Source organism: Mandrillus leucophaeus, unplaced genomic scaffold, assembly GCF_000951045.1.
Source record: "Mandrillus leucophaeus isolate KB7577 unplaced genomic scaffold, Mleu.le_1.0 Scaffold1135, whole genome shotgun sequence".
In the NCBI taxonomy this organism is placed as follows: Eukaryota; Metazoa; Chordata; class Mammalia; order Primates; family Cercopithecidae; genus Mandrillus; species Mandrillus leucophaeus.
This window is the reverse complement of record NW_012099599.1, coordinates 794,748-818,999: the sequence shown is the minus strand read 5'-3', so window position 1 is coordinate 818,999 and position 24,252 is coordinate 794,748. Positions and strand designations below refer to the sequence as shown.

Below are 24,252 nucleotides of genomic sequence, written 5' to 3'. Positions count from 1 at the left end.
GGCAGATGCCAGAAGAACCAACAAGAAAGGTAAAGGAACAGGAAACAGTGCCCTGGAAGCCAAAGACAAACACAAAGGTTGATGAGGGTGTTGTCAGGAGTGTCAACAAGGCAGGGAAGGCGACAAGCAGCAATGACATTAAAGTACAGCAAGTGGATGGCCTGGCCTGAAACAATCCATCACTTTCTTGCCTTCATAATCACATAAATTTTTAAAAATTACATTAGCATATATTACTCAACCAGTTAAGTTATTCAAGTACATATTCATCAACAGAAAGTCTATTCTTCAGGAATTCCTGAGCTTCCATTAATAAGTATATACTGGTCATTTTGATGTGAGATTGTTGGCCTTCCAAAAATTTTCTGGTAATATATTCAAAACTTTCAACTCAATTTAATAAATGCTTACTCAGTATCTCATGTCCATTACTGTGCTAGGTGGCAGAGATGCAGAGACTGATTCATTCATGCAACAAATGTCAGTGTCTCCTATATGCTAAGCACTGGGTGTGTAGCAGTGAATAAAGTACAATATTTTTCTTTCTAGTGGAAGAATAAATTAAACCTACTCTCCCTGAAGGAGCTCAAAAGAAACACATTATGTTCTTGACTTAGAAAGACAGAAAATATAATTATTTCATAAAGCTATTTGAAATTAATAACAAGAAACAAAAACTGTAATCATCTATAGTTAACATGCCCATACTCTGGCATCATATAATATAAATAAACTTTATTAACTTAAATACACATACATAGAGTCAGCTCCCAATTATCCACAGGTAAATTATCCATGCATCAAGGACAATTCCCAAATAGTGACTCACGATTCTGGGTAGTGTACTATCCAAATTTCTAGCATGTAATCTTCTAACACATGATGGAGTATAATATATAGGCATTACATATGCCAGTTTCACACTATGTCCACCATTCTCCCCAGAATCATCAATGCAAAGAACAAAAACTGTTACATGCCTACAAAATCATTTCTGAACTAGGTATTTATAAAGGTATAAGTGTATATGTAGCAGTCACTGCAGTTAGTATCTAATAAAAACAACAAATGCCAATATAGATGTTTCTCACCAAAAAAGTATATCTACGAAAGTGCGATGCTTTTCATTCTCGATACCAAAGTTCAGATTTACATAAACAGGCCCTGAGTATTCAACTGATCCTGCCTTCACAGAAATTTCCATCTGGGTTATCATCTGCTCCACTTCTTCATTACAAGGAAAATCACAAAACTAACTTTTAAAAGACACCCTCTAAACAATCTAACTACAAAACCATCTCTTAAGTTCAAAACTCCAAAACTACTCTTACCATAACCAGTCCTATTCCACACCAACTCTTTCACTACAATCCTTTGACTTCACCCAGAACTCCAAACCCCTTGATCTCTCCATAGTCTTTCTCAATCTATCAGGCCTCCCGCTGCCTGCTCTCTATTGTTAACTGACTTATCCTGTAACACACTCTTTCAGTTCCCCAAGCATCCCCATGTGTGTTCTTGTCCCACGCCTTTATGCTTGGTATGTCCCAGGGTTCCATCTCCAATCCCCTCCTAACTCAGAAAAACTATGCTCTACCCAGAAGTAAAGGAATATAGATTTTGACTGAACTCTCTCCATCTATTTTTACCTCCATCCTTTTTCTCCCCTCTTCCATCAAGGCTGGGTTAGATGTCCTTCCTCTGAGCTTCCAAGACATGTCAGGCATACCATTAACATAACTTATTACAACTGTATTTTATTTAACTTTGCTTTTCTGTCTTCCCACAATAGACTGTGAGCTTCTTGAAGCAAGGACTTTTTATTTCTCTGCTTTCGTAGAATCTAGCAGAGTATGTGATTACACAGCGGGTATGAATAAATGTATACTTTTATAAATACTCTTATATTCTATAATTTAAATAGACAGAAAGAAAGGATTTTAAAGCCACAAAGTAGGGCCAGGTATGGTGGCTCATGCCTGTAATCCCAACAGTTTGGGTGGCCGGGGCAGGAGGAATGCCTGAGTCCAGGCGTTCAAGACTAGCCTGGACAAAATAGATCTAGTGTCTACAAAAAAGAAATGTTTTTAGTTGGCCAGTCATGGTGGCACACGCCTGTAGTCCCAGCTACTCAGGAGGCTGAGATGGGAGGATCACTTGAGCTGGGGAAGTTGAGGCTGCAGTGAGCCACAATTGTGCCATGGCACTTCAGCCTAGGATTGAGATTCTGTCCCCCAAAAAAACAAAACAAAACAACAACAACAACAAAAAACCCATAAAGCAACAATTAGCTCTTGCTCAAACATCTGTTGAGAAAAGCTATCCCACATGAGGGTAGGGAATGGGTACCAGAATCAGAACTGCTCCTATGATTTACAAATCACACACTATTGCTCCTTCCCCTGCTTATTAATCCCAACACTTTTATACTGGTGAAACAGTCCAAACTCTAGCTCAAATGTCACTTCTTTTATGAAGTCTTCTAATATCTGCTTGCAGTCCTCTAAGAACCCAAAACACTTTGAATATACCTCTACATTAGCACTTTTAACTATGGATTGTATGTTTACTGTTTTACTTTCTGCTTCAACAAGGCAAACACTCTAATGATGCATCTTTGAAATATGAATCCCAAGGAACCTACAAGGTATTACCTAGCATATGTTCAATAAATTTTGGCTGATTTTATGAATAAAATTTTAAAACAGGGAAAAACAAAAAGAAACATCACCCAAAAAAACCCAGCAATAAGCTAAGGAATTATGTCTGTGCTTGTGACACTGAACTGGACAACCCAAAAGAGGAGGGGAGCAGGGGCAGAAACTCTGGTCAATATCAGCTCATTCAACAACCAGTCAAGCAGTAATCACTAAGGCCATCTATGTTCACAGATGCGATCATTTCTACGCTATAACGTAATGTAACTAAAGAGGAAAGAAGCCTCACCAATAAGTCATCTGCCATAGGCACTTCCTTCTAAAACTGCCATATGAAAGTTAATATCAACAAGGTCAAACTTACAGAAATTACTCCTATCATTTTCTAGGAACCAAAAGGAATACAGAATGGGATATGAATCAATCAGTGAAAAGCCAAACCAATGAATTTTTTTAATTTCATTGAATAAAAATCAAGATTTCAACTGGCACTATACAGATCAACTCATTATTATCCTGATCTGAATCATGACGAATAGACATGAGGTTCCTCCCTCCAACCCACCATTCCAAAGGTTTTTACTCAAAAACAAAAATCCCATTCCTTCCGTCCCCAACCTTCTTGATTTTATCAGTGATAAAATTAGTGATAAAGTTTTATCAGTGATAAAAACTTTGAGACATTGTATTATATAAGCTAATCCTCAGAGAGTTCGAAGGAGAAATTTTTAAAGTAACAACAACAGGTACATTTACTGAGCATTTAATAAGTGCCAGACACTGTTCTGATCACTTAGCATATATTATCTTTAACATTACCAGGTTATACATAACACAAAAAAAGTAAATCAAAAGCTAAATTTTTACAATTATTCCTAACTTTACCTCTCCAAATTTTCACATAAGTGAAAATTTTTAATTCTTCAACTCATTTTTTACTTTTTTTTTTTTTTTTTGGTAGAGACGGGTTATTGCTATGTTGCCCAGGCTGTCTCAAACTCCTGGCCTCAAGCAATCCTCCCATCTCTGCCTCCTGAGTCCTGAGTATTGGGATTCCAGTAGTGAGCCAATGTAATTTAAAAACTGTAAATCTATAAATTTTCTATTCTTTCTCCAAATCCTTCAGTAGGATATATCCAATAAGCAAAATTATTGCTTTTTATTTAAATCAGGTCTATATTAAGACCGGTTTAACTAAAATAAATATTCAGTTGCTAATTTTTTTTTTTTTCCAGACAGGGTCTCTAGCTCTGTCGCAGACTGGAGTGCAGTGGCTTGATCACAGTTCACTGTAGCCTTGAACTCCCAGGCTCAAATAATCCTCCCAAGCAGTTGGAACCACAGGCACACACCACCCCACTCAGTTAATATTTTTTTATTATTTTTATAGAGACCAGGTCTCCCTATATTGCCCAGGCTGGTATCAAACTCCTGGGTGCAAGTGATCCTTCCTCCTCAGCCTCCCGAAGTGCTGGGATTATAGACATTAGCCACCGCGCCCAGCCAAGACTTTTTTTTTTAATTATACAAAATATTATTTGTATGAAACAACATCTTTCTTTTGGTTTTCAATATATAAATGCAAGTACAAGGCCGGGCGCGGTGGCTCACGCCTGTAATCCCAGCACCTTGGGAGGCCGAGGCAGACGGATCACCTGAGGTCAGGAGTTCAAGACCAGTCTGGCCAACATAGTGAAACCTGGTTTCTACTAAAACTACTAAAAAACTGAGCCGGGTGTGGCGGTGCGCGCCTGTAATCCCAGATACTCGGGAGGCTGAGGCATGATAATCACTTGAACCTGGGAGGTGGAGATTGCAGTGAGCCAAGATCACATCACTGCAGCCCAGCCTGGGTGATAGTGACTCTGTCTCAAAAAAAAATAAAAAATAAATCCGAGTACAGGTGCGACGCAAAGACACACTCAAACTAAAGGGCACAGATATAAGTACAACCTCTCTGTAATTTTTATTAAGAGCCTTTAAATTTTTCATATCTTTTGACCAAACAATTCCACTTCTGTGAATATTTAATGAAGAAAAATTTACTTGAGAATTTCCATTTGCTATTTATAATAGGGGGTAATGAAAATATGCAAATCTAATAATTGGGAAAGGGTAAAGTACTTTGCATACATATAGTAGATTATTACACAACCACTAAAAATATTTTCAAAAACATTCAATAACATGGGAATTGCTCATGATATGATAAATGAGAAGAAGTAGGTTAAATATTAAATACACACAATACATTTCCACTTTTGTTAACATACACACAAACAGATATCAGGACTGAAAGCACCTCAGCACTGGCTACATCTAGAATGTAGAATTTATGCTTTTATATATTTTCCAAATCTTCTCATCAAATATACATTAGAAGAAAAACTTAAAGCAAATATATAAGTCCATTATAATTTCTACAAATTTATATAGCAACAGTATTGACATGCCTGAAACACTAGGTAAATTTATGATCTTTTAAACAAGAAATTGAATGGTAAACTTAGAGAAGACACTAAAAATATTTCTGTTCAAAACATACAACTCTACGGAATTATGAAATAATATCCAATCTAGCTGAAAAGTTTCCCATTGGCCTTAATAGATGAACGATACCAAAATCGACATAAAATATGATCAGGTATATTGTTATATTTATAGATGTTTTAATACTGCTGAAGATAATTTTGGTAAATTGTAACATTCCTAATCATAAAATTCAAATCATAAAAAGTTAACTTTCCAAATTCTGAATTCTGTAATAATAAAATTTATACTTTTTGTAGTAGCTGAGGCCCAAAGAAGCAAACTGACTAGATACAGATATTGCTTACTAGTTGTCACAGTCAAGCCTCCAAGTTCCCTAATCTTCCCAGTCTACTCTCAATGGACGGCTTGGTAAGCGACGGCTTTATTTTTATTCCTGTCTCATGCGTGCTGTGGCCCATTTATTTTTGCATCTAGTTTCATCCCAGAGGGCCTCTGCACAAACTCCTGCCCCTCTGGCCTTCCTGTGGATTTTTCCCAAAGCCAAGTCACCATCCCACCCCACCCCACCCCACTGCTTCAAGCCTCTGCCTAGAAAGCGGCCCAGTCGCCCCACCACCACACCATCCCACCGTCCCACCACCATCCCCCTTCTCCTAGATCAGCTGGATGCCACTTCCTCAGAGAAGCCTTTCAAGACAGCCTACTCCCACTCCCCACCCTTGGCACCCTACAACTTTGCCTTCACAGGACCTATTGCAGCTGTAATTTAATAACTACTTGTGGAACTGCTTAATGTTCATCTTCCCACTCTATGCACCAGGGAAGGCCCACATTTGTCTTATTCATCACTCTATCCTTGGTGTCCACTAGCAAAGTACCTGGTGGGAGCATCCATCACACAGATGGACGAACAGATGGACGGATGACAGATGTTAAGAATAATAATTTATTTAAATTTTCCTAAGATACTTTTATTTTCTTTCTATAAAAAATATGTAATTGTCGGCCGAGCGCACCTGTAATCCCAGCAGTTTGGAAGGCCAAGGCAGGTGGATCACCTGAAGTCAAGAGTTCAAGACCAGCCTGGTCAACATGGTGAAAGCCCGTCTCTACTAAAAATACAAAAAATTAGCCGGACGTGGTGGTGGGTGCCTGTAATCCTAGCTACTTGGGAGGCTGAGGCAGGTGAATCGCTTGAACCCAGGAGGCGGAGGTTGCAGTGAGCCGAGATCGTGCCACTGCACTCCAGCCCGAGCAACAAGAGCGAAATTCCATCTCAAAAAAAAAGTAATTGTCTTAGTACTATTATCTATTTTATAACCTTGGGCATACCTGTATTCTAAATTGCGAACTTTTCCCTGTTGAGCATTTGCCCTACTTAAGTTTTTCCTTAGAATTATACACCTTTTTTATGGTGACTATTATGTTCCCAAAAACAAGGGAGTCGGGGGTGGGGGGAATGCCACAAGAGCAGCAATGCCACAGATAAAGCAGAAAAGCAAAAAATAAATAAATAAGTAACATTCACATCTGTGGTCCTAAAGGAACAAGATTCCTATCATTAGAAAACTAATTCAAGCCTTAAAAATGAACAGAATGAGAATAGGCTGTTAGTAACCCCACAACCCCTCAGCCACTAGACCTGCTCTCCCACCCCATCTTGGCCACCAACTCCCTTGTGGCTTCTCCTGCCCCCTGAAAGCCTAGTCCCAGGAACCAATGTTTCTGTGACAACCATGTCCTTCCTAGAGGACTCCCAAGCACTCACTATCCCAGAGCTCTAAAACACAACAGCTCCCTGCAGATTCACTGCATTTTCTTCACTTCTACCCACAAGGCTGCCAGCTGGAGAGTTACACAGCCAGGACCAATGCCACATGTTTGTGAGACCTGGCCTTAGCTGAGGCCTCCGTAGACAATGCCTACTGAGAAGCACTCTCTTCCCTAGTGAGAAGTACTTTACGTATCTTTCATTGACATCTCACTTCGTTCTATAAACATCTAAGTCCAGAACTTTGTTCACTCTCTGCCACTCCCCGATCTCACCATCGCCTACCCAGATGACCCCTCATCTGGCTTCTTTTGAGTAGATCCCACCTACTCCACTTGGCATTTTTAAAAATAAAATTTTTTTAACTGAATTCTCCTTTCCACATCTTCCACCGTCACTCTGCTTTTCACCTTTCCCACCTCAAACGGAAAGCTGAACCTTCCCATTTCTAGAACCTACTAAAAACTTAAAAGCATTTAGTAAAATTCCCTTCACTTTATCCTGCAAAGATCCAATCAGTTGCCAAGTCCTGATGGTTCTGCTTCCTCTGTCATCCCCGACCTCCTGCCCTTTGTCATGCTTTTCTTTGTCAGTTCAGGTCCTTACTCCTATCACCTGGTAGAATTCAACTGTATCCCTAGTTACTCCTCTGTCTCTAGTCCCCTCTCCCCCTCCTCCATCAATGTATCCTTCATCCACGTTGCCAGCGTGACACTGCCACTCCCTTATAACCCGTATTTCACATCAATCCTCTCTTCAAGAATCTCAATTCCCTCCTCACTGTCTAAAAGGCGGGGAAAAAAAGAAGGAATAAAAAAAAATTCCAAACTCGTCTGCCAAGTACTTAAGGCTCTCCACAACTTGAAGTCAGCTTACTTTTCAACTCTCACCTTCCAACTCTTCCAAGAGATCTGGAAACTTTCAACTCTCTACTTCACACACTACATACAAATCAATTCCAACCACCTCTCTGCCTCCTTTACCTGTCTTTTCTGCCTTTGCTCACTTTGCCGTTAGCTCTACCTGGAATGTCCTTTATTCTGCATACATCCAAAGTCTAGTTGTCTCTTAGCATCTATATTGATTAGGCATTCTCTGATATCCAAACCTCCACTGGCCCTAACCCCAGCCTGAACTTCTCTACTCATCCGGTGACCCCTTAGGGCACTCTCTTACGGCACTCGTTTTCTTTTGTAATTATTTGCTAACCAATTGTACATCTCAATATAGAATGCTTGTAAGCTCCTAACATCAGAGAAACAGTTCTGCCTCATCTTTCACTCCATCTATTTACTGCCCACTGCCTCTGAGATGATTTCCATGAGAATCCTGTTTATTGAGATGTCAAAAGAGGAAGAGACTCATGCAAATACCCCAGTGAATTCCAGGTAGTAAACACATCAATGAATACATGGGGAAATGCACAAAGCTAACCGATAAAGTAAAAGACACCTAAAAAATAAATATGGCATGGGTAACAAAAATCCTGAGTCAAGTAAAAGAGGGTGAAAAGGAGGTAAAAAAGAACAGTGATGAAGAAGCAGATCCTTCTCCATCCCCCAAAAGCAAGAAAGGATTACAGAACAAAAAAAGAAAAAAACACACACACACCAGAAGTCCAGTCAGACTAAATGGCACAGACAATGCCATACCACCAGTCTCAACGGCAGGGTTACAAACAACTTGGGCCAGACCTTCAAAGCTCTTCCTGCAACAACTCACTCTCTTCATTTGCTAGCTGCTAGTTCTCCCTTCCTATTCCTAGAAGCTTTAATTCATTCAACAACTACTTTCTGAGTTTAATCAATAAATAAAGAGGTTATGCTAGGTCTTAATTGTTTTTGTCCTCCAAGTCAGTGTTCCTTTCTTCCCCACGGGATGTGATTTATCCTCACAGCTTCCTGAGTCCTCCTAAGCAGTTCATGGCTCAGTTTTATTTGCCAGTCTTCCAAACTCCACCGCCCCCTGGACATCCTATGTGAATACCTTCCTCACAAATCTTTCTTCAGCTCTAACATTAGTCTCATTTTGCTCAGCTGACCATTCCCTCACTACTTTGGCAAAGCATGAGCTCTCTGTCCTCTATACTGCTCATCTAACATTTACAATATCTCCTCCGTAACTTCATATGGCCCAAAAACCCTTGTCCTTACAGAATTAATATTTCCTAGTCCCCTTTAAATAACATGTGTCTTTATTAATATAATGGGTTCACTCACACACTGGATTCAGAATGTTTTGTTGCCATTTATCAAAAAACTACTTGTGAAGGGCAGAGAAGGGACAAAGAGGAAGAAAGAATATACATAGGGAAAACAGGAAAAAAGGAAATTACAAGACAAGACAGGGGAGCCAGAGAGATGAAGAAAGCAACTAACGTAGTCATGATAACCTTGTGAGGTAAGAATTGAAATATTTATGTTACAGAAATTGAAATGGAAGGCTGAGAAAGGTTAAGTCACTCGCTCAAATTTACCTATCAAGCTTTACATGCACGGACGGCAATGGTTCCTTGGTTCCTTCTCCATCAACACAAGGTTGATGATATACTTAGAAACACCATCTGAATCATTATCAGGATCATATTACAAAAGGTATTTAAAACTAAAAAGAGTAGACCCTTGGTAATTATCTGAGAATTTCACCACGTCAACCCACTTTCAATGTGCTTTATACATATTTCAAAAAAAAATGAAACAGGATAAATCTTAATTTTTTTTTTTTTTTTTTTTTTTTTGAGACAGAGTCTCCCTCTGTTGCCCAGGCTGGAGTGCAATGGTGTGATCTCCGCTCACTGCAACACACACTCCCATGTTCAAGCAATTCTGCCTCAGCCTCCCGAGTAGCTGGGATTACAGGCACCCACCACCACACCCAGCTAATCTGCATTTTTAGTAGAGATGGGATTTCGCCACATTGGCCAGGCTGGACTCAAACTCCTGTCCTCAGGTGATCCGCCCGCCTCAGCCTCCCAAAATGCGGGGTTAAAGGTCACCATGCCCAGCCAAATCTTAAATTATTGATGTTAAGATATAACAAAATCTAGTTAACGTTCCTCAACTTACAATTTGCTACAGTTTACAATATCTCTTCCCAATCTCCACTAGCAAACAGTTATAATACATCAGACATTTCCTTGAATCACAGATGTATGGGTTAAAATGCTGCCTCAAAAAAGAAGGCAACACCACAAACTGAGTAGACTTAGAAAGAAAATACTGCATACCCTAACAAGAATACTGCATACCCTAACAAGAAATAAAACTAATAAAAATAGTTAATATGTATTGAGTAATGATTATGCCACTCAGTCACCTCATTTGAATCTCACAACAATCTAAGGGTAGATTTCTATTATTATCTCCATTTTACAGAAAAAGAAATTGACACAGAAATTAAATACGCTGACCAAAGACACACAGCTAAAAAGTAGAGCCAGGATTCAAATCCAAGCAATCTTAACTGTGAGCCCATGTTCCTACCCACCAAACTGCAATGAAAAAAGTACACTACATTTAGAGGAAAACATTTAAAGGAAACAAACACTAAAATATAGAATTAGCTAAATCAAATGTACATTAACACAGAAACATTTCCCAAAAGAAAGGGTACACGTGAATTATCCCTACAGTCATGCAGGGAATTAGAAGTAAAATAACATGTATCTGTAAAATGTGTACTAAGATATTTCTCTATCTTAAGGTATTTTTATTTAAAAAAAAAGCAAGAAAGTTAACTAAAATAAAGATTACTAAAAAGAGCCTTAGAGAAAAAGTGCCCATTATAGTTTTATACTGTAAGTATAATGGACAAATAATGGTACCTTAGGTCAAATAATGAAAAGATTAGAGGAAGGCCGAGATAAAAATGTAAAGAATAAAGAAAAAGGAGCACAGGTTAACTACAGTGCCAAAAATTAAAATAGACAAAGATTTGTGTTCAATAATACTTACGGTAACAATGTTTGTAATAACAACAACAACAAAATGGAAACAGCCTAAAGGCCTATCAACAGAGCAAAGGTGAAATAAATATGGTATAGACCTAAAATGTACTAACTTGTCACAGTAAAAATAAATGACATAAATCGACATGAACTCACACTGATGAAATGAGTTGAAACTCAATTCATGAAACCACACTGGTAAGTGATTTTGAGTGGGGGGAAAATAAACAGTATGCTGAACAAGAATAGATGCAGTACCATCTATATAAAGTTAAGAATACACAAAACAATACTATACACTGTCTAAGGAAACACACGTGTAATAAAGCTGTAGAGAAATACACAGGAATAATAAACACCAAATTCAGAGCAGTGGTTAACTGTAAGATCTGGGGGAAAGGCATGGGTTTCTTTAAGTTGATTACATTTTATGAAATATTTTTCAAACATACAGAAAGTGTGTCTATATTTTAGTTAAAAGACAGGAAAAGAAAATGGAACTAGCAGACTATGGGATCCCAAATTCCTTTATATACCAATCTAAAAAATCAATGATAACAATTCCTGTGAAGGAAGGTTAAAGGGGAAAGCATCCTGAGGAATTATGTCCAAAAAGAAAATTCTAGGCATGGTGGTTCACATCTGTAATCCCAGCACTTTGGGAGGCTGAGATGGGCAGATCATGAGGTCAGGAGTTTGAGACCAGCCTGGCCAACATGGTGAAACCCCATCTCTACTAAAAACACAAAAATTAGCCAAACGCGGTGGCAGGCACCTGTAATTCCAGCTACTAGGGAGGCTGAGGCAGGAGAATTGCTTGAACTCAGGAGGCAGAGGTTGCAGTGAGCAGAGATCACACCACTGCACTCCAGCACAGGCGACAGAGCAAGACTCTGTCTCAAAAAAAGAAAAAGAAAAAGAAAATTCTAGTTAAATTCTATCCATTTCCTTATGATTTCCCGGGGGGGTGGGGGTTGCAGGGACAGTTTTATTTGGGGCAGCAACTTTGTGTAATTAAACCAGACATAAAACTGCCCCTAAATGTCATCACAGCTCCTTTCCCTACACAATGATGACATCAGAGGTTAATATGAACTTCAAGTGAACTGTTACTGCGGGGAGGAGATGCAGCGTCCAGGTTAAGAACACAGACTCTGGAACCAAACTGCCGGGGATGCAATTCAGCACACATTTAGCACACAATCGCCCAAGTCACTTAAATTGTTCTGTGCTTCAGTTTCCTCATCCGTAAAAATCAGAATGATAAAAAGAACCTATTTTCCGGAGGTCCCAGTGGCTCAAAAACCAATCCCAGCACTTTGAGAGGCCGAGGCAGGCGGATCACGAGGTCAGGAGATCCCCGACCAACCTGGCTAACACAGTGAAACTCCCGTCTCTACTAAAAATACAAAAAACTAGCCGGGTGTGGTGGCAGGCGCCTGTAGTCCCAGCTACTCGGGAGGCTGAGGCAGGAGAATGGCGTGAACCCGGGAGGCAGAGCCTGCAGTGAGCAGAGATCCCACCACTGCACTCCAGCCTGGGCGACAGAGCGAGACTCGGTTTCAAAAAAAAAAAAAAAAGAACCTATTTTGCAAGGCTGAGATAAAAATTAGAACAGCATTTGGCCACAGTATCCTATAAAGGTGTCAGCTTTTATCCTTATTCCAAAGACTGTTCATTCAGAAAAACAAAAACTAGGCTTTGTATCCAAATAATATAATTAAGTTCAATTACTTTCTGCATCAAATAGGAGACAGAAAAGTTGACCATGACAGGACAGTGGAAAATGTGCAGCTTTTCATGGCTTGAGCAATCAACGTTAGGATAGTAAGATAAGCAATTTTTAATTTTTCTAACAATATTCTTTGGTAGTGTTCTAACATCTCCAATGCGTACACATCTGTGTACATACACATACACACACACACACACACACACACACACAGAGGATCCAAAATCAAGGTAAAACATTCTATTTCTTGGCTCCCTGTTGACCTGGCAAAACTCCAGTTCATCTTGGAAAACCTAGTTCCGCTATCATCTCCACCGAGAAGTCTCCCCTTTTCCTTCCCTACTCTGTGCCCGCTCTGCACTTTTTCTCTATTTCCTAACAGTTTCCACTGCTGCACTGATTATACCATCCTGTAATATATTTGCTCATATGTCTTCTTCTGTTGCACCATGCTGTAATTTGTTCATACACCTCCTTCCTGTAGTGAACTGTGAGCTCCTTAAGAGCAGGAACTCACTCAATCATTTCCAAATTCCGAGTACCTTGCAAAACAGACACTAAATAAATACATGAATGAACGAATCCTTAATAACAAATACCTTCACAAACAAGCAGAAACCTGAATTTGGAGGCGACTTATCCAAAAAGTTGGTTATTTAAGTATCTTCAATTCTAAACAAAAATTAGCAGATCAATTGAAACTACCAAATCATCCAATTCTTTATCCTTCAAAATGGAAAACATCAAAAATATGTAAGTAAACATATTCCAATAATAACAGAAGCTAAACTTTAAATAAAAAGAATTAAGGCACCTATGATGTCAGGAAAACAAAAACAGTCCGAAAGCTTTTTTCTAATGAAACCAAAAATAAACATGTAAGGAAAGCATCACAGGACTTACCATTTAGAGTGTCGCCTTTTTCAAAAAATAAATAAATTACGATCAAAAGTCAGATGAAAATATATACTCTATTGGGGTGGATGAAATTAAGACTGAGCCACATTTTAAATCAATCACACAATGCTCTTGTGGCAAAGTTTTCTAAAAGACTATCTCATGAGTCAACTAAAATTGGGCTACTTTTTAGAAATTTAACAGTTCTTGACAATTTTTTGGCATTTGCTTAGGACTCCATAAGTTGCAGGCTGGTTTTCTGTCACTGTGGGAGGTGTCCCTCCTCCCAGCGAAGACACGGGCCTTAGTTGTGCTTTGGGTTCCATCCCAGCCCCATCCTTTTAGGAATTCTGCACAAACCCTTTTCTAGTCTATATTCAACCACTCCCTCTCCACGGAGCCTTCCCACCAGCATTCAAACATGCTGAAATCAAACCTATTGGAAACAGTTTCCTATACTTACTGTCTCCGTTTTCCTCACCTCCCACTGCTCCCCATTCCACCCCTACCTGCAGATCAGCATCTCTTTCAAAGGTCACCAGTGACCTCCATGACCTTCACCTTGCTAAATCCAATGGACGGCTCTCAATTCTTCTCTCATAGACGCATTCCACAGTACTGACTCATCGCCCTGCAGGGACATCTGTTTCTGGCTGTCCTCTGACCTTCCTGGCCACTCGTCTCCTTGGCAAGCGCAACCTCCTCTGCCCAGCTCCATCCCAGGCCTCCTTCTCTTCTTATTGTATAGCCTCCCCATAGGCAATCTCACCCATGCCCATGGTTTGAGCTCTTGCCTCTACATGGAGGGCTTCAAAACAGTAAATGGCCACCCCAATTCTGAGCACTAAACCAGCACCTCAATAAAGGCCTCAAAGGCAGCTTCAACTGAACACTTTCAAAACTAAAGTCATGCTCTTCCCATATCCAGAACCTAGTTCTCTACTACTAAGCCCCAGCTCAGTGAATAGCACACATACCCCTTCAGTTGCACAGGTCTGAAACCTAGTAATCACTTAACATCTCTTTCTTACACTCCATCTACTATTTATCACCATAACCTGACAATTTCATATCTCCATTTTCTCAGTATTTCTGTTTGCCACATATGGCTCTTAAGAGGATCAAATGAGCCAACATATGCTACTACTTTGAAAAATAAAAAAAAAAAAACATTTAGTATTAGTATTCATTAACTGAAATCTCTTTGAAAGCAGGAACTTTGGCAAGTTCATCTTTTTTATTTATTCCACATGGTACCCCTAGGACGGTGTTTTGCATGCAGATGGCCCTTAAGTAAATATATTGCAATGTATTATTTGTATTGGCTTCATACATGTTCAACTGAGGCATTTATGTATTTTTAACAATCTCTATTTCCCAATCCAGCCATCAAAAAATGATCTCATAAGAGGTGAGACTTGTAAGTTAAATGACCCTGTGAAGCGCATGCTACAACGGATACTTTTGATTGATTATGATGCTCCTTAATTTAAAAGTCTATCACCCTTGGCCTATCTTTCCTAAAAAAATCTAAATCCCATATTCAAGCCCAAATCTCACATAAAAGAGTCTTATTCCCTCTTACAGTTCATCTTGAGTGGGAGAAAGTATTAGAGAACTATTTAAGCTTTAAGTACCCTGAAGGCAGACAGAATGACAACTTGTAAAGTTGCCTATCTCATTTTCGTATCTTGCAACGTAGGCTGGGATGACATTCAGAGTACGAAAGACACTGTGAAATGAAAAGAATTATTGTTGCTCACAACTTCCCAAACTCTTGCATTATGTACATAATTGCAGGCTCAGATTTCAAGACTGTCCTCTAGCAAAATCTCACCACATCAATTCAAAAAACAGCTCCCTAGACTAGATTTCCATCTACATCACAATCTTGCTAACAATCCTCATTCACACAATACTTTTCCTTCATCGTACCTATCAAACTTGCAACCACTTATTCCTTTGTATGACCATTTGCTTCTGGTCTATTTTTCCCTCTAGTCACTGCTGTCTTCCCAGCACCTAATAACGTGCCTAACATATCACAAAAATTAAATGGTTCTAGGTGAGGCAATTAATCGAATGAGGAATGAAACAGTCACTTAACTGGAACCAACCAGCAGGGAAGCAAATAAGCAAATGAAACAGATCTTGAGGCTTTAAGATCTGACCCTCACCCCAAACCAGACAGAGGATGACTTTCCCCACATAAGTTGTGCGTCCTTCATTTCTCCCATTCTTTCTTTCTTCCTTCAAGGAGAACATTTTAGACTCTCAGAATATTTAAGCTTTAAGTCACTGAGTCTAAAGCCTTACAAATTCAATAACTGAGATCCAAAGCTACGACGTGACTTGTCACCTTGACCCTTAGGTCCAATGGTCCACTCTGCCCCTACACTCAATGTCATCCTACAAAACCAGTAATTTTTATACAAACGAGAAATCAGGAAAAGTCTAGAGAGAAAACGCATGCGAGAATTACAAGAGAAGGCTTACTCATCCCCAAGTGTGAGGAACTGCACAGAAAAATGCCAGAAAACAAAATAAAGTGTGCAAAAGACTCCCATGTCACACCACCTCTCCCCTATAGTGCTCTTCTAATACACTTTCAGGAGCAACTCAGCAGCACCCTCAACTCTCAGAACTAATTTGGGGAAAACCAAAATAGGTTGATGATCATGAAAGAAGGTATCATCAAACCACAACTCTCCTGGCCACCCAGACTAAAATCCACTGTGGAAACTATTCAGCCATCCACCAAGGAGAGGCAGCAAAATATAGGGGTTAGATTTAAGAGCTCTGGATTTACACAGGCCTGTCTGAATCCCAGCTTCTTAATAGCTGAGATCTGAGGCAAGTTAATACGTCCGATCTACAGTTTCTCCCGCTGTAAAATGGGAATAACCCCCATCCCAGAGGACTGTTAACAGTGTAAAGACACTGTACATAAAGCTCTCCGAACAGTGCGTAGCATGTAATAAAAGCTCAATAAATGTCAGCTATTTGTCATTCTTTTCAGCTATAATTTCGTTCACAAAGCCTATTGCCTTTCTAGCTTCCATATAATTTTAAAGACATTCCTCCAGCCTTTTCATTTTCGAGGGGCCTTTTATACAACAGTTTACAGCACACTTTCTAATATCAGACTTCCCGGGCAAACCATTTGAAAACCTGTGCCTCGGGCTCCTCCTCTGTGAAAGGAGCCTGATAACGCCTACCCCGCAGGATTGCTGGTAGTAAGCAGTCCCCGAGTTACACAACCTATCACCAGTGTGTGATTAAAACGCACTTGGGGAAAAGTAAACCTGCAACTCTCAACCCCAACATCAGTCTTAATCCCAGTCCCACCACCACGATAGCGTCCAGAACCAATCACCAAGGTCGACCCACCTCACGCACCCGATTTCTTCTCACCCCACGCAGCAACAGCCCCTCCCGCCCCCGCCAAGCAAGGGTTTTCCGAAATCGCAGGGCTGAGTCTCCTCCCACGGACACCTCACTGCTGGGGCCGCGGCAAAGCCCCCCTAATTCAAGGGACTGGCCTCCCCACCCCGCCACACAGCGCCGGGAGGCACGCAGTGCATCCTCCTTGCCTGGTCAGCGCCGCCCCACGCCGTTCGCTCTGCAGCTCCCGGCTCGCGTGGGCTCAGGGCCGAGGTCCCACGTCAGCCGCTTCCCGGACCCCAGCGGGCCGCCTCCCACCCTGCGCGCCACTGCTCCCGGCGCCGCGGGCTGCCCGCGCGCACACCCAGCGGCCAGGTGCGGCGCCGACGTCGGGGTCCCGGGCCCCGAGGCTGGGGCGCCCCTGGGGCCCAGCCGAACCGCACGCGGAGGCCGCACCGCCAACCTGCTCCCGCCGCTCCCACAACCCGCGCCGCACTCACCGCGACGCCGGAGTCCGGGTTCCTCCGGCCTCGGGCCCACGCAGGCCTGGCTGAGCCCCAGAGCGTTCACGCGCCGCGCCGCCGCCCAGGGACCCTGACGCAGCCGTCAGGGCCGCACTGCGAGGGGACAAACGTCTGCGACCCCGTCCGCCACCTCCTCGTCCCGGCCCCGGCCGCGTTGACAACGGCAGTGTCGCAGCCCGGCGCCGGCAGAGCAGCGTCTGTTGAGCGGAACCGCCTGGGACGCTCACCCCCGGCCGGCACTCGTTGCATATGCAGAGAGGCTGCCGCCCATTGGCCCGCGGGCGGTGGCGCGTGCGGGGCTGGGCCTATCGAATTCGGGCCGGGGAGCGCGGTGCTGGCGGCCCGGGGCGGGGTGAGGTTACTACGGGTCATTCCGCGGAGCCGCCGCCGACCGGACCTGGCTGCAGTCTGCGCGGAGCGGGGGCGGGAACGGGGTCGACCGGGAAGGACGAACCGAGGGTGGGGGAGGGGAGCGGGGATCTGCGGCAGGGACGTGGGAGGAGAGGCCAGCCCAGCAGGGTCTGCAGGAGCTGCGTCCCTCCAGGAAAAAAACAACCCCCCCCAAAAAAAAAAAAAACAAAAAAATTACAGACGCACAATTACTGCTGTACTGTATAAATTTCAATATAAATTATGAAACAATATGCATATTCTTTTTCGTTTTTAACTGGATTAGTTATCCTGTTCTTGCACAAATTGCTGTCAAATCCTGCCAAATAAAATGGCTTTTGGAACTGCCTGGAGCAAGAAGAGCCTCAAAAACTCAAAGCTTATCCATTATCATTTCTATTGTTTTGGCCTCACTTAATCTTGCATATAACCCGTTTTCCCCTGAATGCACTCACTCACCATGCAAATTTGCTATTTCTTTTCAAAAAATAAAGTTTACTCCAAATTACTGTTTTTGAACGTTCTTAGGAATCCAGTGTTTCTGTATTTTAAGGAGTTTGCCATTGTTTCTCGTTTTAGACACTAAACAAGGAAAAGAAAGCATCCAGTGCAGGTAGACTGCCTCCCCACAGACAAACAAAAAACACACACGCACACTCACACATGCACACACACCCCAAAACACAAATGATTACATGTAGTACAACTGCATGTACTATAAGAGAGAAGACTTTCATTAATCCAGTAATAGTAGGATTGGTCTCTTTTTTTTAACCCAACATATTGTTTAGTTTGCCTGTGAACTTTTCCTTAAGTAGGTGAAAGGTTGCCTTCCTGAGCCAGCCTCAGGCTAAAGCAGGGGCTCATTTCCCAAGAGAATCTCAAAATCAGGAAGCCGCCAGAACTTGAACTAGGTGGAGCGATGATGCACCAAGCAGAGAGCTCACTCACCGTGGGCCCAGGGCCAACTGAGAACCTGAAGGGATGGATACCTGACTCAGGCAAACTGTTCTCCAATTTCAAAATATGGCAGTTCAGTTGCTCATTAATCTGTTGAAACCTTATCAAAGAATACATCCTGAAGATAAGTAGAATGCAGAATTTCTTATCTGAAAAGACATTAGCAGTTCTGCAGAGAGAAGCCGGCTTTAGAAGTGGTACTTCCAGAACCACGAAATCCTCTAGAAAATACTAGTTTTCTTCCAAGAGAAGAAAACTAACATTGAACCTCTTTAGCTATCCGTAAGCCTAAAACAGACTAGAAGAATTCCAACAATATCTTTCTTCATTATCTCTATATTATGGAACATGTATATTATGGATATGGACCTATATTTAAAAGAAAATAGTCCTGGGAATTAAAATTCTAAATTCTCATCTTGTTTGCTGTTTAACGCTTAAGCTAAGTAGAAATATATAGAGATACTTCAGAGATATTGTGGGTTTGGTTGCAGACCACTGACACTTAAAGGGAATATCAAAATTAAGTGAGTCACATGAATAGTTTGGTTTCCCAGTAAATATAAAAGTTATGTTCGCCGGGCATGGTGGCTCACGCCTGTAATCCCAATACTTTGGGAAGCCAAGGCAGGCGGATCACCGGAGGTCAGGAGTTCAAGACCAGCCTGATCAATATGGTGAAACCCTGTCTCTACTACAAATACAAAAATTAGCCGGGCGTGGTGGCATGCGCCTGTAATCCCAACTACTCGGGAGGCTGAGACAGGAGAATCGCTTGAACCCAGGAGGTGAAGGTTTCAATGAGCCAAGATCATGCCATTGCACTCCAGCCTGGACAACAAGAGTGAAACTCCATCTCAAAAAAAAAAAAAAGTTATGTTCATACTATAAAGCGTGCAATAGCATTATATTTAACAAAACAATGTACATATCTTAATTTAAAAATACTTTATTGCAAAAAAATGCTAGCGATCATTTGAGTCTTCAGCAAGTTGTAATCTTTTTTTGCTGGAGGAGGGTCTCATCTCAGGGTTGATGGCTGCTAACTGATCAGGGTGATGGTTGCTGAAGGTGGGGATGGCTGTAACAATTCCTTAAAATAGACTACAATGAAGTTTGCATCATAGGTTGACTCTTCTTTCACAATTTCTCTGTAGCATGCAATGCTGCTTAATAGCATTTTACCCACGTTAAAATTCTTCCAGAATTGGAGTCAATTCTTTCAAATCGCCACGCACAGTGGCTCACGCCTGTAATCCCAGCACTTTGGGAAGCCGAGGTGGGCTGATCACGAGGTCGGGAGTTCGAGACCAGCCTGGCCAACATAGTGAAACCCCATCTCCACTAAAACTACAAAAATTAGCTGGGCATGGTGGTGCACACCTGGAGTCCCAGCTACTCGGGAGGCTGAGGCAGGAGAATTGCTTGAACCTGAGAGGCGGAGGTTGTGGTGAGCTGAGATCGCGCCACTGCACTCCAGCCTGGGCAACAAAGCAAGACTCCATCTCAAAAAAATAAAAAATAAAAAAAATCCTCTCAAACTTTGCCACTGCTTTATTCACTAAGTTTATGTAATATTCTAAATCCTTTCTTGTCATTTTAACAATGTTCACAGCATCTTCAACAGGAGGAGATTACATCTTGAAAGACCACTTTGTTTATTCATATGAAGCAACTCTTCATCCGTTCAAGTTTTATCATGAGACATGGCAATTCAGACACATCTTCAGTCTCCACTTCTAATTCTAGTTCTCTTGGTATTTCTAACATATCTGCAGGTATTTCCTCCACTGAAGTCTCAAACCCCTCAAAGTAAACCATGAGAGTTAGAATCAGCTTCTTCTAAAGTCCTATTATGTCAGTATTTTGACCTCCTCCCATTAATTGTGAATGTCCTTTGTGGGATCTAGAATGGTGCATCCCTTCCAGAAAGTTTTCAATTTACTTTACTCAGGTCTGCTGGGCATGGTGGCTTACGCCTGTAATCCCAGCACTTTGGGAGGCCAAGGCAGGTAGATCACAAGGTCAGGAGATCGAGACCATCCTGGCTAACACGGTGAAACCCCATCTCTACTAAAAATACAAAAAAATTAGCTGTGGTGGCGGGCACCTGTAGTCCCAGCTATTCGGGAGGCTGAGGCAGGAGAATGGTGTGAACCCAGGAGATGGAGCTTGCAGTGAGCGGAGATCGCGCCACTGCACTCCAGCCTGGGTGACAGAGCAGGACTCTGTCTCAAAAAAAAAAAAAAAATTTACCCAGGTCTATCAGAGGAATCACTATGGCAGCCATAGCCCCATAAAATTTCTCAAATGACTTGAAAATCGAAACTAGTCTTTAATCCATGGGCTGCAGAATGAATGTTGTGTTAGCAGGCATGAAAACAACATTAATCTCCTTGTACAGCTTCATCAGACTTCCTGGGTGACCAGGTGCATTGTCAATAGTAGTAATATTTTGACAGTAATCATATCTTCTGAACAATACTTCCAAAAATGTGCTTAAACTGTTTGATAAACCATGCTGAAAACAGATGAGCTGTCATCTAGGCTTTGTTATTTTGTTTATAAAGCACAAGCAAAGTAAGTTTAGCATAATTCTTCAGGACCCTAGGATTTTCAGAATGGTAACTAAGCATTGGCTTCAACTTAAAATCATCAGCTGCAATAGCCCCTAACAAGAGAGTCAGCCTGTCCTTCATAGCTTTGAAGCCATGCATTGACTTCTCCTCTCTACCTATGAAAGTCTTAGATGGCATCTTCTTGTAATATAAGATTGCTTTGTCTACCTTGGAAATCCGTTGTTCAGCGTAGCCACTTTCATCAACAATCCTAGCTGGATCTTCCAGAAAACTTGCTGGAGCTTCTGCATCAGCACTTGCTGCTTCATCTTGCACTTTTATGTTATAGACATGACTTCTTTTCTTAAACCTCATGAACCAAACTCTGCTAGCACCAAACTTTTCTTCTGCAGCTTCTTCATCTCTCTCAGCCTTCACAGAATCCAAGAGAGCTATGCCTTGCTCTGGAATAAACTTCGGTTTAAGAGAATGTTATGGCTGGTTTGATCTTATATCCAGATCACTAAAAGTGTCTCCATATCATCATTAAGGGTATTTAGCTTTCTTAAGCATTCCCTAGAGTAGCACTTTTAATTTTCCTCAAGAACTTTTCCTTTGCATTCACACCTTGGCTAATGGCTTGGCACAAGAAGCCTAGCTTTCAGGCTGTCTGGGCTTTTGAACATGCTTTCCTCACTAGGCATAATCATTTCTAGCTTTTGATTTAAAGTGAGAGACGTGTGACTCTTCCTTTCACTCGAATACCTAGAGGCCATTGTAGGGTTATTAGCTGGCCTAATTTCAATATCCCTGTGTGTCAGGGGATAGAGAGGCCCAAGGAGAGGGAGAGGGTAGGGACTGGGGTTGGGGAGGGGAGGTCATTAGAGGAATCAGAACACACATATTTAACAATGAAGTTCACCGTCTTATATAGGCATACTTCAGATCAGGGTGCCACAAAACAATTACAATAGTAACAACAAAGATCACTGATCACAGGTCACCATAACAGATACTAAAAAAATGAAGAAGTTTGAAATATTGCAAGGATTACCAAAATTTGACACAGAAACACAAAGTGAGCTGATGCTATCAGAACAGTGGTGCCCATAGAGTTACTCAATGCAAGGTTGCCACAAACCTGATATGGTTTGGCTGTGTCCCCACTCAAATCTCATCTTGAATTGTAGCTCCCATATAGTCCCCACATGACGTGGGAGGGACCTAGTGGGAGGTAAATGAATCATGGGGGCAGGTTTTTCCTGTGCTGTTCTTGTAATAGTGATTAAGTCTCATGAGATCTGATGGTTTTATTAAGGGGAGTTCCCCTGCACACGCTCTCATGCCTGCCACCATGTATGACGTGACTTTGCTCCTCCTTCGCCTTTCACCATGATTGTGAGGCCTCCCCAGCGACTGTAAGTCCATTAAACCTCTTTTTCTTTTTTTTTTTTTTTTTTTCCTTTTGAGATGGAGTCTTGCTCTGTCCCCCAGGCTGGAGTGCAGTAGTGTGATCTCGGCTCACTGCAATCTCCATCTCCCGGGTTCAAGCAATTTTCCTGCATCAGCCTCTGAGTAGCTGGGAATACAGGTGCGTGTCACCACGTCCAGCTAATTTTTGTATTTTTAGTAGAGACAGGGTTTCATCATGTTGGTCAGGCTGGTATCGAACTCCTGACCTCGTGATATACCTGCCTCAGTCTCCAAAAGTGCTGGGATTGCAGGCTTGAGCCACCGAGCCAGGCCACCTCTTTTTCTTCACAAATTACCCAGTCTTGGGTATATCTTTATTAGCAGTGTGAGAACAGACTAATATACTTCCAATTTGTAAAAAACACAATAAAGCAAAGTGCAATAAAACCAGGTATGCCTGTAGTATTTCTACTTTCTACATTTTTAATTTTTTAATTTTTTAATTTAAAAAAAGTCATGTGTACAATTGATTTTGTCTTGAAAAGTTTTCAATATATTTTTATTGACAGCTTTTGAGAATTACAGAATTTGGCTATATTTTCCTTCTTTTTATAAAAATTAAATTCAGAAACTATTATGTCCGACTGAATGAAAACATCTATAGGAGTACAGCAGTTCCTTTATAGTTTTGCTATTTGTCCAAATAACAGGGACATTGAGAAGAGATGTCTTCATAATTCTCATGAATACCTAATGATCTGTTTCATGTGAAGGGCGGCAGAAATAGTCTGTGACTATATAATAAAATACTATGAGCACTTTCCATAATCATTATAGTACAATACCAAGACCAACTGATGTTTAAAATTTTAACAGAAATCTTTTAGTTCTTTCACTTCTGGTGAATTTTGGGGGCAGAAGATAGGAGTTAAGGTGGCAGAAGATAGGAGTTAAACTATATGTTTGAGTTCAGATGACTCTGGCTTCGAGAAGCAGAACATTCAACAAAAAACAGTTTTTAAAATGACATTTATTGTCCAGGTGCAGTGGTTCATGCTTGTAATCCCAACACTCTGGGAGGCTGAGGTGGGAGGTTTGCTTGAGGCCAGGAGTTCAAGACCAGCCTGGGCAATGCAGAGAAGTCCTATCTTTAAAAAAAAAAAAAAATTGGCCAGGCATGGTGGCTCACACCTGTAATCCCAGCACTTTAGGAGGCCGAGGTGGGCGGATCACAAGGTCACAAGGGCAAGAGGTCGAGACCATCCTGGCCAACATAGTGAAATTCCATCTCTACAAAAATACAAAAATTAGCTCGTGGCGCACACCTGTAGTCCCAGCTACTCAGGAGACTGAGGCAGGAGAATTGCTTGAACCTAGGAGGCGGAGGTTGCAGTGAGCCGAGATCGTGCCATTGCAGTCCAGCCTGGCAACAGAGTGAGACTCCGTCTCAAAGTAAATAAATAAATATTTTAAAATACAAAAATTAGTCAGGCATGGGGGCTCATGCCTGTAGTACCAACCACTTAG

The 24,252-nt window shown here is 41.5% G+C and overlaps 1 protein-coding gene across 2 annotated transcripts in view; it reads right to left on the bottom strand.

Moving 5' to 3' along the window:
• ACSL3 (acyl-CoA synthetase long-chain family member 3) overlaps positions 1 to 17,705 on the bottom strand; it is an 80,366-nt gene extending 62,661 nt beyond the window's left edge. The window contains exon 1 of one of the 2 annotated variants that reach the window (XM_011996054.1): positions 17,381 to 17,705. The gene's annotated coding sequence lies outside the window, so the exon portion shown is untranslated. The remainder of the gene's footprint in view (positions 1 to 17,380) is intronic. The other variant, XM_011996062.1, reaches the window with a different exon arrangement.
• Positions 17,706 to 24,252: the final 6,547 nt, after the last annotated feature.